Source organism: Apium graveolens, chromosome 9 (assembly GCF_009905375.1).
Source record: "Apium graveolens cultivar Ventura chromosome 9, ASM990537v1, whole genome shotgun sequence".
Classification (NCBI taxonomy): domain Eukaryota; kingdom Viridiplantae; phylum Streptophyta; class Magnoliopsida; order Apiales; family Apiaceae; genus Apium; species Apium graveolens.
In genome coordinates, this window is record NC_133655.1 from 105382329 (window position 1) to 105399090 (window position 16762).

Below are 16762 nucleotides of genomic sequence, written 5' to 3' on the forward strand. Positions count from 1 at the left end.
CAATTATCATATAATTCACTAAAATTCACCTAAAATCACATAAATAATTCCAAATAATTATAATTATAATATTTGAAAATATGAAATATTACAATCTACCCCCTAATAAGGATTCCGTCCTCGGAATCAGCAGAAGAGATCACTAAGGGTTTTCTAACCAACTTCCCAATCTTGCTTACGCAACTTTTCTCAGAATTTCCAATAACACTGCAATTTCTTATACCACACAGTTACCATGAGAGCTTCACTCTGCAACATTGTTCCATCCACATCCTTTGACCAATTTCTCAATAGAATCACTTTTACTGATTGCGAGAAAGAAGAATAGAGAAAAAGTTAGAGAAAACAGAAAAAAGAAAGAGAGAAACAAACAGAGAGAGAAATAAAGAAACAGATCGACTTCAGTATATGCCACTAATATTATAACCACATCGCAGTCCACTGTTGCTCTTGGTAAATCCATCACATAACTCTGCTTTGACTTGACCAGGATAACTCAGCTTAACTTGATTGGCATACCTTCGAATATTTGGAATGATATAATCATGGAATTTCAGATAGAAAAGAATTTGATAATTTGATACAATAACGGCACCAAAATCTGAATTTGAGAAAAAGTATTGTTGAAATAAAAGAATACCTGAGAGATCAATATGATCAAACGAACTTGGTGTTGCGTGCCCAATTTAAGACACTACTAAAGGTTGTTAACCTTCATGTATTCACAACACACACAAGTGATGGCGTCCCGTCCAACTCCTATCACACAGATAGGTATACCTTGTGTCCCCTATAGTTAGGGTTGTTCATCTCAGTCTGAATAAAAGAGCATTAGAGGAATTCAAACTCAAATGAATAAAACTAAAAAGATTTCAAAGATGATATTTCTGGAGGAAAATGAAATCCCGAAAACAATATTGTGGCATAAAATGATTAAATGAGTGTTAGGGAATATATCATTTAACATATACCTCTTTTGAGAGAGGTCAAAAGAAATTATAAAAAAATAAGGTATTGCCAAGGTCTTAATATTTATCTTCTATTGGAACTCTTCGGTTGACTCGTCATCCGATTGTAGACACTTCTTCACGTTTCAAAGATATCGATAATCTTCATCATCGTCGAATCGTAGTAGCCTCGAAAGATTCCACCATAGAAGTTTGCAGCTTCCCGAAGTCCCATCCAGCTCAGCACAACCATCTCAAACGAATGCGCCTATCTTAAATTACTCGTTGGTACTATATCCAATAGTCCAACAGGAACTCGATATGAGCTCAAACGTCCTCATATAGCTATACACACTCCTATACACTCTCGTTTCTAGTTTACTATAACCTCAGCTCTGATACCAACCTGTAACGCCCCATATCCAGGGTCAGAGGATTTGGTCGTCACTATAAAACCTCAATCCAAATTAACCAGTTTAATCAATAAAGAAATGCCAGCCGAAGATATTTATCATTTATGACCCCAAACTAATCCAAGATCTTTTAAGGTTACAGTTCTAGAAACAAGATATCCAAATTCCATAAATAAAATTTTCACTTTCTTTTAAAACTCTTTGCAATAATTCTCAATCTCAAAACTTAACCCGCTAGTATAACTTCGAAAAGAAGTATACTAGGCCTAACTTTACAATAACATAATTATAATATAATATAATATAAACAACTTTACACAATAAAACTTATACTAGTCCGCAAACCCTAGACCAACCACCTTCCAAAAGATTCCTCTTTGCTTCCTCGAATTACGCAGCGAACTAGTGCAAGTTAATCCTCACTGGAGGTTAAATTTGAAAACAGGCAAGTATGAGCGAAAGAAATGCTCAGCAAGATCATTATGACATATATAGGGTCTTTTGATATAAAACCGACATCTGTATTAGAGCTGAACATTTAAAACCATAATTGCTGAATCATAAAATTTTAGTTGAGGAACCCCAGAATTGATTCCTTAATTATATTCAAAACCATTTTGATATTTTTGAGCGAAATGCTTCAGCAAGACTTTGAATCTTGAAGGGAATAAAACTCGTAAAACAGTATTTACGGAAATATCGTAAACAACAATAACATAAAACAATGATTATGGATTGAATCATAAACTTTATTCAAAACTCAACTCTTGATATTAATATTCATTTTAATATCATATCAAATTAGATATCAATACGAACTTTGATGCTCACAACCTACCCGTGCTAAAATTTGGAAGTCAAGATCAATCATCTGCATTAATACCACATTTGATATTTAACAATAACTTAAATATCAATATCAATCAGCAACCGGATCAAAACTGTATTCCACCTTTATTCAAAACCAAAACAGTTGATAAAACATTCCTTATAAGATTATCAAAAATAATATAATAATTTAGATTGGAATCCTCGAACGACGGTGTGTTGTCGTTGGTGATCAGCCGCGGAGCAACACCGGTATGCCGAAGCATATCCAACTAAACAAATGGGGCACCCAAGGCACATATCGACCTAATGGTATTATATCCTGTATAATACCTAAATCTCCGCTGGACCGCCGGCACAGCCTCTTACGCAACCATCCAATCTTAAAACATTTTGTTGAAAGGAGTCATAATACTCGACATCCTTATAAACTTTTATTCGCCCATTTACTTGCGCAGCAAAACCAAAACAACGTCATCTTTCTCAAAATATAAAACATTTATAATCCGATAGTTGGATAAGTAAAACACTTGACTATTCTAAACATAGAATAACATATAAGTACTTGCATAAACAGAATCATTTATTTCAGCGATATGTAAAACATTTATCTATTCTGAACTGAGAATAGGGAAAATAATATTTGTATAAGAAGATTTAAAATAAATCACTTGAACAATAAGTGATGATAGGGATACTTGCCCTTGAGATTTAATAGTTAGTCACACTCGCAATGACACATCTATTCTGACATTCTGTCTTAAAATATCATCGTCTTTCTTTTCAACACTTCACCGATATGCTGCTCGTGCGATTGTAAGAAGCCAAATATCCAATACCATTCCATTTCATTCTTTATCCAACACCTTTTCCTGATCACTCGAACGATCCGCATCTATAATTAAAAGATACAACTTTAATCGCCTAAATGATAATAACTCGACGAACTGCGCGTCAAAACCCTATCGTCTACCCATACGATAGCCCACACATAAAGAAAACAGTCCAACACAAGACTCTTATGACCCACGTACACACGTAATTCACATAGCACATAAGCATATAACTCACGTATCACATAATTCATATCACATATAACTCGGTTCGACAAAAGGTTTGACTAGGTACGTTTAAAACTAAAATCGGGTCATAATATGATTTTTCGATCAACACTCGACTCAGAATGACTTGTAAAACAAGCGACCATTCGAAATGAAAGAATTTGGGTCTCGAAAGTATTTTTAATGAAAGCGGAATATTTTTCTGAGTCTGCACGCATTCGTTTCGTATTAAACGGACGAATGGTTTATTTTCTATGAATAAAATACGAATAAATCAATTAATAATAATATTAATTGATTTTTAATTACTTAAATATATTTTTAAAAGCTTAAAATAATTTTTAAATCATTATTTAGGAAAAATCAGAATTAAAAATGATTTTTCCATAATTTTTAGAATTAAAATCAAATTAATACAAATTATATAAATAAACTGATTAATTATCAAAATAATTAATCAATTTAAACAAATAATAAATAAAATTTAAATTTTTGAAAAATAATAAAAAGGAAATAAATTTTTGAATTTAAAATAATTAAGTAAATAATTTTTAAGAATTAAAATGATAATTAAATGATTTTTAAAAATTAAAAGAAATGATTTTTAGAAAAATAGAAATTGAATTTTGATTTATTTTAAATAGGGAACTCAGAAACAGGGGAAAGGGTTTAAAGTTGGGGATCTGAAAATCAAAACCGGGTTATTTAAATTAGGAAACGGGTCGACGAGTTGGGTTCCCGGGTTGCCAAGAACACGAAGAACTCGCCGGACCAAACGCAGAATTCGGTGAGCTTCGTCGGTTCTGGCGAACCACGGCGGAAATTCCGGCAAGCCCAAACAGCAACAAATCCTCTTCGTTTCACTCGGTTTTTCAGTGCAACAAATCCTAAATTGACTTTTTACTAGAATCAAACAATAACAATACCAAACGACAAATGATTCATCGATTCCGACGAATTTAACACCAAAATCGGCAACTATGATCGGAAAATTTCAATTCACGCGACTGTCAACCAAATCCAACAATCCATATATGAAAACGAAGCTGAGTGTATATAATCCATTCCTATCACCAACTCTAACAAAAACAATATGTATGAATCAAGAAATCGAAACGAAAAACGTCAAAGACCAAGAACTCGGGCATAACAACCAGATAACAGATTGATACAAATTTATTCTCATATCAATTGTAAACATCAATTTAAAGCTAATCATAACATCATAATCGATCAAAATAACCCAGAAATCAAGAATAAAAAATCGGGTCTAAATTGAAAAAAACGAAATTTTCACAATAATCAACCTTACGCAGTGATGTTGATATCAAACGAAAGAGCTCATTGAGAGCTTCAATTCGGTATAAAGAACATCAAAAAACGGTTTAGTAAATCTCTAGAAATCATGAATCAAAGATTGATGAATGGATTTTACCCCCAAAGTGGTGTTCTTGAATTTCTGAAAATAAAATGAAAATAAAAATAAAATAAAATAAAATAAAATGATATAATCTGCTATTTATATTTACAGAAAATAGTATCCCAAAAATCAATTTAGGGTGTTTTTATTCCCATAATTAAAATAATTAAGCCCCAAAATAATAATTACGGGGAATAATTTTAAAAACAGTAAAATATAAAATTTGTCTCAAAATTTCCCAAAATTTACGAATATTTTAAAAATGCAGAAATACTAGGTATTTGAAGTACGAATAATTTTATAAAAATAAAGATATGAATTTTGTGGGCTTTGACATCCCGGTGGGGTCCCGGTCCGTTGATTTTTGAAAAACCGTAACGATTCCTAAATTAACATAAAAACCCGAAAACACATAAAATGCATTCAAACGCACATAAATCAAGATAAAACGAGTACCTCGATAAAGACACTAATAAACACATAACGAATATCCTATTGGATCAAATCAGATCCGAAAATAGATTACTTAGCCGTTAGGTAACTACAAAACAATACAATTATAATACCAGATATGGATAATTATCAAAACCGGGCTTCTTATAAAACACTTTATACGAAAAATAATGTAAAAATATACCGCCTCTCAATAATACGGGTTTTGTTGATCTATTAAAACATTTATCGTATCGAAAATTGTACGCCGGGGCTCGTACGGGTCAAACCGTAGTCCGCATCGAAAATGTTAAAACACGAAAAATGTCCGGAATTACCATATTAGGTTAGAAAGGAGTTTTCGGAAGAGTTTCGGGTTATAAAAATACAAAAACAGCTGAAGTTGGACGATTCCCGACTTTATAAAATAATTTATAATTATTCAGAAAATAATTAATAAATACCTAAATTATTATAAAATCATATAACAGTCCAAAAATTACCAGGAAAATATCACAATTATCTATATTTTATTCTGGACATATAATAATTAAAGTACTCAAAGAATATCATATATAAACATCCAAACATCAATTCCAATTATCATATAAATCACTAAAATTCAAATAAAATCACATAAATAATTCCAAATAATTATAATAATAATATTTGAAAATATGGAATATTACACGTTAGATTAGATTGATCTAAGACTTATTGGAATTTAACCTGGTCGGGGCAAAGCTCGACTTTGGATAAAAATATAGGGTCCGAACAAGGTCCTAATCCAGACCGGACTGAGCCAAACCGTAATTTTGGTCCCATGCTTTTTCTGTATCTCTAGTTCAGGGTATGGGAAAAATTAAATAAGTTCTATTATATAAAGTTGTTTATATATGTATTGTAGTTTTATTATCGAACATTTTTTTGCCTAGTATACCTCTTATAAAAGTTATACTAGTGGTTTAAGTTATGAGTATGGAAAGTATGGAAAATTAGTTTTTAAGGAAAACAATATTTGGGGAATTCGGAATCTTGTTTTTAGCACCAAAACCTAATTGATCTTGGTATAATTGGGGTCACCGTTATTATATTTTAGTTGTTGGACAATTGTTGGTAACTATTTATTTGTAAACAAGTTGTTTTAATTTGAGATTTCAGCGTAACGAACAAAATCCAAATCCCTCGATCCCAGATTTGGGGGCTTAACAGGTTGATAAATCTTGGATATTTGTATATTAGATAATGACCAATAGAATACTTGTTAGCGATAATAGAATTCTTCCAAATACTAAATTGCGTGGAAGGCCACATATGGAATAAATGATAGAGATATGGATAAATGTCTCTTTCACTCATGGTGTACTAGACAGCTATTATGTGTTTAAGCTACAGTCATAGTGTGCCTACACACTTGCACATATATCTGGAGAAAATCAACATGAAAATGTAGAATTTTTTGCACAATTGACATCTCTATGCTCTTAATAATTGTAAAGTTTTTCCTACATATATTGCAGAGATTTGCACTAAAATTACTTGACATGCCCCTTATCCTCTTCCATTGGAAAAGAATGTTATTAACATGATTGGATATATAGGATGCTCCGTTTTATGCTTATATTAGTACTTTAATAGTTTTAGCATTCAAAAGAATTGAATTGGTTAAGACCTTGTTATGCTCGTGTAAATATAATTGGTTTTAGCAGAATCTTTGTAACGATGGATGTACTATATGATTTTTATCTGTAATTGAACTTGAATGACGTCTTGGTATTGTAGTCAAAATGTGACTTTGAGGTTCTTTTAGGTTAATTGTTACTTATGTACAGATCTATTACTTAATGAGTTTAAGTTTATGAGTAAGCAAATTGTTATATGTTTATTCAGGTGTCTCTGGTTAGCTTCTGTGATAGTTTTTTTAAAGTCTCAATCAACTATGTTTGGTGTTTTTGTTCCTGGGGATTCATTATCCTTACATTTTAGAGATGCATAAAAATCGTAAACTACTATTCACCATTATAAGTTTCTACTATAATATATGATGTTTTCTTTTCTATCCCATGTACTTGTTACAGAAAATATGGTTGTGGGAGTACCCAACCAATGCAAGCGACGGTTCCCGCTATATTTCATATACTTACATGGTCACATATTGCAGGTTTTGGAAAAATTGAGAGGTTGGTGTTAAGAGTAGCAATATAGAGATAACATTAATATTGTAGCAGTCGATAATCCAATCATGGATGCTAAGTATAATAGGCCATAATACAACTAGGCCCAAGAAATACTACAATAGCCCAATGAAAAAAGTCCTCAGGCCCAACTGGGTGTGGTCCTCGGACACATGGCACTCTCACAGGATAGCAACGGTCCCATATCACCCAAAATAGCATGGCTACATCCCAGTCGTCCATGTGTCAAGACCTCAGGCTATCCCAACAACAAGGGGACAACTCGGGTCCCGTTGCCCATTTGGACCATCCAATTATCCACCAACCAAGATTAACCAATGACTAGGATAAAAAGGTACAACCCCCCAAAATCCTAAGTTGGGAGCCTATAAAAGGCCCCAAGAAAAGGGTTTTAGGGGTTACTACTTCTTGAACCTCTACACACATACACACACCACATATATATATTCAAATAGCTTCTGTTTTGTTCTCCTTCTTCTTCACAAAACCCTTTTCTTATCCTCATGTCGGAGGTGCCGCGGCGACGTCACCCCCCTCTGGTTCTATTTTGAAGGAACCCATCCAACAGCTTAACCTCACGCCTCATTTCTGCACAAATGGAGCTCGATCTTGGATAGGAAAGGAAGAAGGTGCCAGAGAAGAAAGGGAGTTATCATTGGCGCTAGAAGGAGAGGCAAACCTCCGATTCAGTGGTGTCATCATTTTCAGCCATATTACTCCGCTCAGGAGGCCAAAACTTTACACCCCACTAAGGTTAAACACTTATACCCTCTCAGATCTACTTTCCTTACCGTCCAAACTTTAAAAGCATCCATAGTATTGTGTTTGTGGTATTTGCTTATTTTTTCTTCAGAATAATGACTACAAGAAATAGAAAAACCTCCGTGTCCGGACCAGTTACGCCAACCATCGTCCCACCCAGGGACGGTGATCTTGAAGAGATAGAAGATGGGCTCCCCATAATGCGCATATTATCTCAGCCATTCCAACCCGGAGACCAAAGGCTTACTATAGAGAATGCGGCTCACAAGTATGGCAAAACCTCTACGAACCCTTGAGGGAACATGAACCCGGAGCAGATTCAAGCAACCATGAGTCTCTGGAAAGAGAAAAACCACCCTGAACCTGAAACCCGCCCAGGAGATCAAGAAGAACACTCTGGAGAAACCCGTGGATCGGTTCTCGATCAAATTTCCAAAAACACAAAGAGACCAACTGACGATGCCCGAGACAGAATTAGAAGGGCGGCACTTCGGGACCGAATTCGGAAAGAAGAAGAGGCTAAGGCCAAGGCAACCATTGAGAAAAGAATTTAGGAAGAATAGGAGAAACTAAAGAAGAAAGCTCACCGAGTTTATGTCTCTTCAGACTCCGAGCCCGAGAAAGAATCAAAGTAAGAGCACTTGGCCCGGGCTCTTCGTGACCTCAAAATGAAAATCGAAGGAGACATGGAAGTTGGTGCAGTAGCCACCCCCTTCACCAGAAAACTGGAATCTACCTCCATAGAATCCGGGATTAAACACTTCAATTTTGACTTCTTTGACGGACTAGCCGACCCCCAAGAACACCTTAATTACTTCGAGCGGATTTCAAATACCTACGACTACAGTGACCTCACAAGCCCCTAGAAGCCGGAAGCACATGGTAAATGTTATACTTGGAGGTACTTCTTCCCCACCCCGTAGCCAAGACATGGACAATGATATCATGATGATTCGACCCTTTGAACACGAGCCAATATACTTCTATTACGCCGACTACTAGGGGCTGGACCCGGGACACAATCAAGCATTAGTAGTGACCCTCGATGTGGCAGACAATGAAGTAAAGAGGATTCTGGTTGACAACGGGTCATCTGCAAAAATAGTTTTTGAGCACACACTCAATAGGATAAAATTGGGACATCTTCAAACAGACCCTTTCCTTGAAGACCGTCTCTATGACTTCGGAAATTCCATGATTCCTATCCGAGGGGTAATTTATCTTTCTGTTACATTTGGAACAGCCCCCAGCAGGTTTCTCACATCATGAAGTTCTATGTCATTTGTGCATCCTCATCTTACAATATGATTTTGGGAAGGCCTACCATTACCAAACTTCGGGCCATACCCTCAACTATTAATTTAAAGCTCAAATTTTCAACCCCGAGCGGGATTGGGGAGCTAAAAGGATACAGATATATGGCAAGCAAGTGCTACGGGCAGGCATTCATGGCAGAAATAGATCCATAGAATAGAAAGAAGGCCATGTCCCAATCCAAGGGGCAAAGTCGAAAAAAGCACCGGGAACACCTCAGCACGAGACCAAGGATGGATGTGAATGTCATCGAAGATTCGGGATACATCGTAACTAACGAGGATGCCCAGATTCAAAAGTTCATGGAAACAAAATAAAAAACCAAGGTTAAACCAGCTGGAAAAACAATGGATATTGAGTTGGATCATGGGAATCCCACCCGAAAGCTGAAAATTGGAAGAGGACTGGAAATAACCTTCAAGAAAGAACTAATTAACCTATTGAAGGAATACGCTGAAGTATTTTCTGAAAGGAATATGTCCTAAGTCCAATCATGTATTAGGATTTAGGAATAACTTTTATGTAATCTGTTTTGATTTCATTGATATTAATAAAGACTTGTTTTGTTTTTATTACGGGCTTTATCTATTTAAGTGTTTAAATAAGATATACCATAGTTTTGAGTAAAGCTTTTTATGGATTATGATGAGATCATAATAGTGAGACCTAAAAAGATGATAACTCTAAACTTAAATAGTTCCTGGTCATAGGATTACTAACTGGTAATTAATAATCTGCAAAGATCGGTACATACTATGTTTGCTTCATTATGAAGGATGTCTGTTCTCATAGACATTTGTGTGGTGACACTATAGCTAGTATGTAGGTGCTTATTATGGAATAAGTTCACTGAACATGACTCGCCCAGCTGAACAACTGATGGAGTTCACTCACGTGTCAGCAGTTGTTCGCTTAGTGATAGTTGTACAAGTATCCTTAGACTTGAGGTCATCATAGTCATCTTGTGTACACTGAACTATGGTTTGGTTTAGTTCTTAGTCTCCAGGGACAATTATTAGGGCTCTTCTGGGTATAGGAATTTGTACACGAAGATAGTGTATGATCAATAAAGGATCTACCCCTTCCAGTGAAGGAAGCGAATGTTCAAGGCTGATCCATTTATGCTAGTTCAGGAATCTCTGGCCAGAGTGAATGAAATTAGAAAGGAGTTTCTAATTTGCATAGAACTACGCATAGTAAATGGTAAGCAAGTGATTGAATTAGATAGGCTTGACACGAGATCCATGCCTTGTATTTAATCGGAACATTGTAGGGTAGAAGGAGTTTATTGTACGGTAAATATTCACTGACAGGTTCTTGGTATTCTAAGCAATGAATTCATATTATCCAGATAGTCGCGATATGTTGAGAAGCATCACTCACGATGTAGAATAAATGTGATTAATTAATTAATCATATTTAATAAATTAGAGAATTTATATAAATAATGATAAAATAGTTATATTATTATTTATTTCTACTACCGGCTTAATATTGAACCTACAGGGTCACACCATAAAAAGAGAATGATTTAATGGTGGAGGAATTAATTAATAATGACTAATAATTATTTATTTATGAAATAAATAATTAATTGGCAAATTTTAATAATTTATTAAATGAGATTTAATTGATTATAAATTAATTAAGAAAAGTTCTTAATATTATTAATTAAAGGATTTAATTTTTGGAAATTAAATCAAGAGAGAGAATTATTTCTAAAGTGTTTAGAAAAAGGATTAATAATTAAAAGGTGTTTTAATTATTAATGAGAATAATAAATGGGATAATAATAATATTATTTATGGGAAAATTTCAGCTGAAAATTTTGCCTATAAATACACTATTATAGACCCTATTTTATTCGAACCCACATCAAACCCGAAAACCCAAAAAGTTTGGAAAACCCAATTCTCTCCACCTCCTTCCTCCTCCTTAACATCGTTTTCTTGGTGTATACCGGTGGAGTGCTTCACACTTGAGGAGCAACTGCTAAGGATCTCTGATCGTTGTCTCCGAATTATTATAAAAGGTTAGATTCGATCCCTCGAATTTTTATTCACGATTTATATGCTTTTATTTGGATTTTGTATGTGTAAAAGTGTTTTTCCATGCCCCCGCTGCGTTAAAAATCCAACAACGGCATCAGAGCATAGGTTGTATGCATATAGATCTGTGGTAAAAATTTCAGAATTTTATGTGCTTGTATGAATTAATTATGATTTTTACAAGTTATATCATGGATTAATTTTGTCTGATGAGAAATTGTTTCTCAGAATAATTTTGAATGTTGATCTGGGTTCTACAAGTGTTGTAGATCGTCTGGGTATTTTTTTCATAATTTTAGGATGTATAGATTTTTTATTAAGAATTTTTGAAGTTCTTACAATTAAATTCGTAATTAAATAATCATATATATATATATAAATTGCATATATGTATTTCTGTGTTGTCTGTTTATGCTGTCTGAGGCACGGAAGCAAAGACAGAAAGAGAGATCTGACAGGACGGCTGCACGCAGTTCGAGACAGAAAAGCAACGGCGGCTGAAAAAAAAATAGGGGTGTAACGCATTCCGGGAATGCGTTACACACCTGTGGCGCATTCACGGAATGCGTTACACCCTTTAATGGCTTAAAAGGGGTGTAACGGATCACCGGAATGCGTTACAGGGCTTGTAACGCATTCCTGTAATGCGTTACAGCCCTCTGTTGATTTTAAAATTGATTTTCTGGGAGTTTCATAACTCCGTTTTAGGCGTGCAATATACCATTGGATTCGTTTTTCCGAGACGGATCTAATGGGGTGATCAATTTTAGTTTATATAAAAGTTTTGAACTGTTTATATTTCCATGAAGTGTTTCAAAGCTGTTTTTGACTGTTTTAGTTGCTTTTAAATGCTTCATGTGATACATAGAGATGTATAATGCTTAGACTTATGTGCTAGATGATGTAACATGCCTACCTTGATGTTTATTCATGTTGATATATGTGATATATGCTTAGTTTATCATGCGATGATAGATTTAGGTGAACTTGAATGAACATAAGGCGTTTGTTAGACAACCTAGTATAGTGAAATTGTTTCATAACCTTAAAAACAATATTATGAATACAATAATGAGATTCTTGTGTTTGTGAAACACATAATTGAATATGAATTTTCGATATGAGAGAAAGGATAATTCTATCAACAACAGATTTCTATCTGTAAGAAAGGGTTATTAAGTGACGCCTCTTGACAATGCTCCACCCGATCTGGGAATCGTCTGATTATTGATTATTGATTTGAAATATTTAATTTAAAAGGAAGAATCTCTTTATAATATGATTATGATTGTAACATAATATAATCCCTCTAAAATTAAATAATATCAAGTAGTAATTGGCCAATGACACAACGGGCTTGTGTCGGTCATAGCCTTCCAACATGATAGAAAGTAGTTCTTATTTTTGAATCATTGTCGTTTCGTGCCACAGCCGAGGGCTTTGATTTTGAAATAAGAAATACTTGTCTATTACATAGAGATGTGTACATTGAATAAGAATCTAAAGGTCATTACGTGCCACAGCCGTGGGCCTTTGGGGACTGATTCATTTGTACGGAATGTTGGGTGTGACTTGACTTAGAATATTGAGTTTGTCGTGCCACAGCCGTGACTCAATTATTCAAGAGGCTAAAGTTTGTTTAGGGAATAACATTAGATGTAATTGACAAGAGTTGTCTGCCTATTGAACATTACATGGCGTTTCGTGCCACAGCCGGGGTTGTGTAATGGAATGTAGGATCCCTATTCCCACTAGCATTATGAATGCTTAATTTTTTCACGTAGGGGGTTTAATAAATTAGATAAACTAGTGGGAGCCACTTATGAATAAAGACCCGATTCATATAGTGTTTTAAAATGAAATCGAATATTTGCTAAGTGTTATTATGTGTTTATCATTTACAGATTTACAATATACATTATGTCTTCTGCACTATCACTCAGGAGCATACTAGATGCTCATAAATTGACTGGTCCTAATTATGCTGACTGGCTTCGAAACTTGAGAATTGTTCTCTGGATTGAGAAGCTGGAATACGTGATTGACTCACCTAAGCCTACTGAACCTGCTAGTGATGCACATAATGATGAACATGTTGTGTATCGTAAGTGGATAGATGATGCAAATGTTGTTCAATGCATCATGCTAGCTTCCATGAACATTGAGCTACAGAAGCAACATGAGCATATGGATGCTCACACTATCCTCATGCATCTACAAGAGTTGTATGATGTGGCGGGGAGGACAGCTCGATATGAGATATCGAAGGAGTTGTTCGGTTGTAGGATGTCTGAGGGATCATCTGTGAATGACCATGTACTTAAGATGATCAATTTGATTGAACGTCTTGGATAACTTGGTTTTTCCATGGATAGGGAGCTGAGCCAAGACTTGGTCTTGCAATCGCTTCCGAGTTCGTTCTCGCAGTTTGTTGTGAACTTTCACATGAATAAGTTGGATGTCAGCCTGCCTGAACTCCACAACATGTTGAAGACTGCGGAATCAAATTTTCCCCTAAGAAGAGTTCTGTTCTTCTAATTGGTGAAGGTTCCAATCCTAAGAAAAGGAAGAGGAATTCTTCCAAGAAGAAGAAAGTAGGTGAGAAAATGCCGGTTCCACCAAAAGCTGAAGACCCCGAGAGCAAAATTGTTTGCTTTCACTGTAACAAGGTGGGACATGGAGAGAGGGCTGCAGATTTGCTAGGAATGGTACACACAGATGTATGTGGACCAATGTCTACGCAAGCCATGGGTGGATTTTCATACTTCATTACTTTCATGGATAATAGATCTAGATTCAAATATGTGTTTGATGAAACACAAGTCTGAGGCCTTTGAAAAGTTCAAAGAATATAAGTATGAAGTGGAGAAACAACCAAACATAGTATTATAACTCTTCGATCAGATCGAGGTGGTGAATACTTTAATGGAGTGTTTCTAGATTATCTCAAAGTAAATGGTATAGTCTCCCAGTGGACGCCTCTAGATTGGTATCTGAAAGGAGAAATCGAACTTTGTTAGACATAGTTCGGTCCATGATGAGCTATGCAAATCTTCCAGTATTCCTATGCGGTTATGCATTGGAAACCTCAGCATATTTACTGAATAAGGTGCCTTCCAAATCTATTCCTCAAACTTCATATGAGATATGGAAAGAAAGGAAACCGAGTCTTAAACACGTTAAGATTTGGGGATGTCCAGCTTATGTCAAGTAAGTTGACCCAGATAAGCTGGAATATCGATCCGTAAAATGTAGTTTTGTGGGATATCCTAAAGAGACTTTAGGGTATTACTTTTACACCGATCATCGGGTGTTTGTCTCCAGACATGCTACCTTCTTGGAAAAGGAGTTTATCCTTGAAGGAAACAGTGGGAGCAAAATTGAACTTGATGAAGTTCAAGAAGCACAAACTACTACGGATCAAGTGGAAATACCTGTTCTGACTGAACAACCTTTTGTGGAAAAGCCCATTCATAGATCAGGGAGAGTGTCTCGCCAACCTGAGAGGTATTATGGCCTTGTCATTGAGAATGACAATGAGTTGTCGATCATTGATGATGACGACCCTGTGACCTATAATGACGCTATGAGTAGTGTTGACTCAGAAAATGGCATAGTGCCATGAAATTCGGAAAGAAATCTATGTATACTGGATACAAAAGAATGATTAGAGCAGATGGCCAGGTGGAGACCTTTAAGGCCAGGCTTGTGGAAAAAGAATTCAAACAAAGGCAATGGATTGACTTTGATGAAACCTTTTACCTGTAGCCCTGTTAAAATCAGTTCGGATTTTGCTTGCGAATGCTGCTTACTACGACTATGAGATCTGGCAATTAGCCAGATGGTTTTCTTTCCAAGAGAAATGAAAACCTAGTATGTAAGCTGCTGCGAACCATATGTGGTTTAAAGCAGGCTTCTCGAAAGATGGAACATTCGTTTTGATGAGACAAACAAAGAGTTTGATTTTATCAAAAACGAAGATGAACCATGCGTCTACAAAAGGGTTAGTGGGAGCGCGGTAACATTTCTTGTATTGTATTGAAATAGAGTTGACACACATAACAACATAGAAGACCCACTCACAAAGCTACTTTATGAAAGTCACTTTGATCGTCATAAAGACAAGATGGGTATTAGATACCAGAGTGATTGGCTTTAGTACAAGTGGGAGATTGAAAGGAATATGTCCTAAGTCCAATCATGTATTAGGACTTAGGAATAACTTTTATGTAATATGTTTTGATTTCATTGATATTAATAAAGACTTGTTTTGTTTTTATTATGGGCTTTATCTATTTAAGTGTTTAAATAAGATATACCATAGTTTTGAGTAAAGCTTTTTATGGATTATTATGAGATCATAATAGTGAGACCTAAAAAGATGATAACTCTAAACTTAAATAGTTCCTGGTCATAGGATTACTAACTGGTAATTAATAATTTGCAAAGATCGGTACATACTATGCTTGCTTCATTATGAAGGATGTCTGTTCTCATAGACATTTGTGTGGTGACACTATAGCTAGTATGTAGGTGCTTATTATGGAATAAGTTCACTGAACATGACTCGCCCAGCTGAACAACTGACGGAGTTCACTCACGTGTCAGCAGTTGTTCGCTTAGTGATAGTTGTACAAGTATCCTTAGACTTGAGGTCATCATAGTCATCTTGTGTACACTGAACTATGCTTTGGTTTAGTTCTTAGTCTCCAGGGACAATTATTAGGGCTCTTCTGGGTATAGGAATTTGTACACGAAGATAGTGTATGATCAATAAAGGATCTACCCCTTCCAGTGAAGGAAGCGAATGTTCAAGGCTGATCCACTTATGCTAGTTCAGGAATCTCTGGCCAGAGTGAATGAAATTAGAAAGGAGTTTCTAATTTGCATAGAACTACGCATAGTAAATGGTAAGCAAGTGATTGAATTAGATAGGCTTGACACGAGATCCATGCCTTGTATTTAATCGGAACATTATAGGGTAGAAGGAGTTTATTGTACGGTAACTATTCACTGACAGGTTCTTGGTATTCTAAGCAATGAATTCATATTATCCGGATAGTCGCGATATGTTGAGAAGCATCACTCACGATGTAGAATAAATGTGATTAATTAATTAATCATATTTAATAAATTAGAGAATTTATATAAATAATGATAAAATAGTTTTATTATTATTTATTTCTACTACCGGCTTAATATTGAACCTACAGGGTCACACCATAAAAAGAGAATGATTTAATGGTGGAGGAATTAATTAATAATGGCTAATAATTATTTATTTATGAAATAAATAATTAATTGGCAAATTTTAATAATTGATTAAATGAGATTTAATTGAT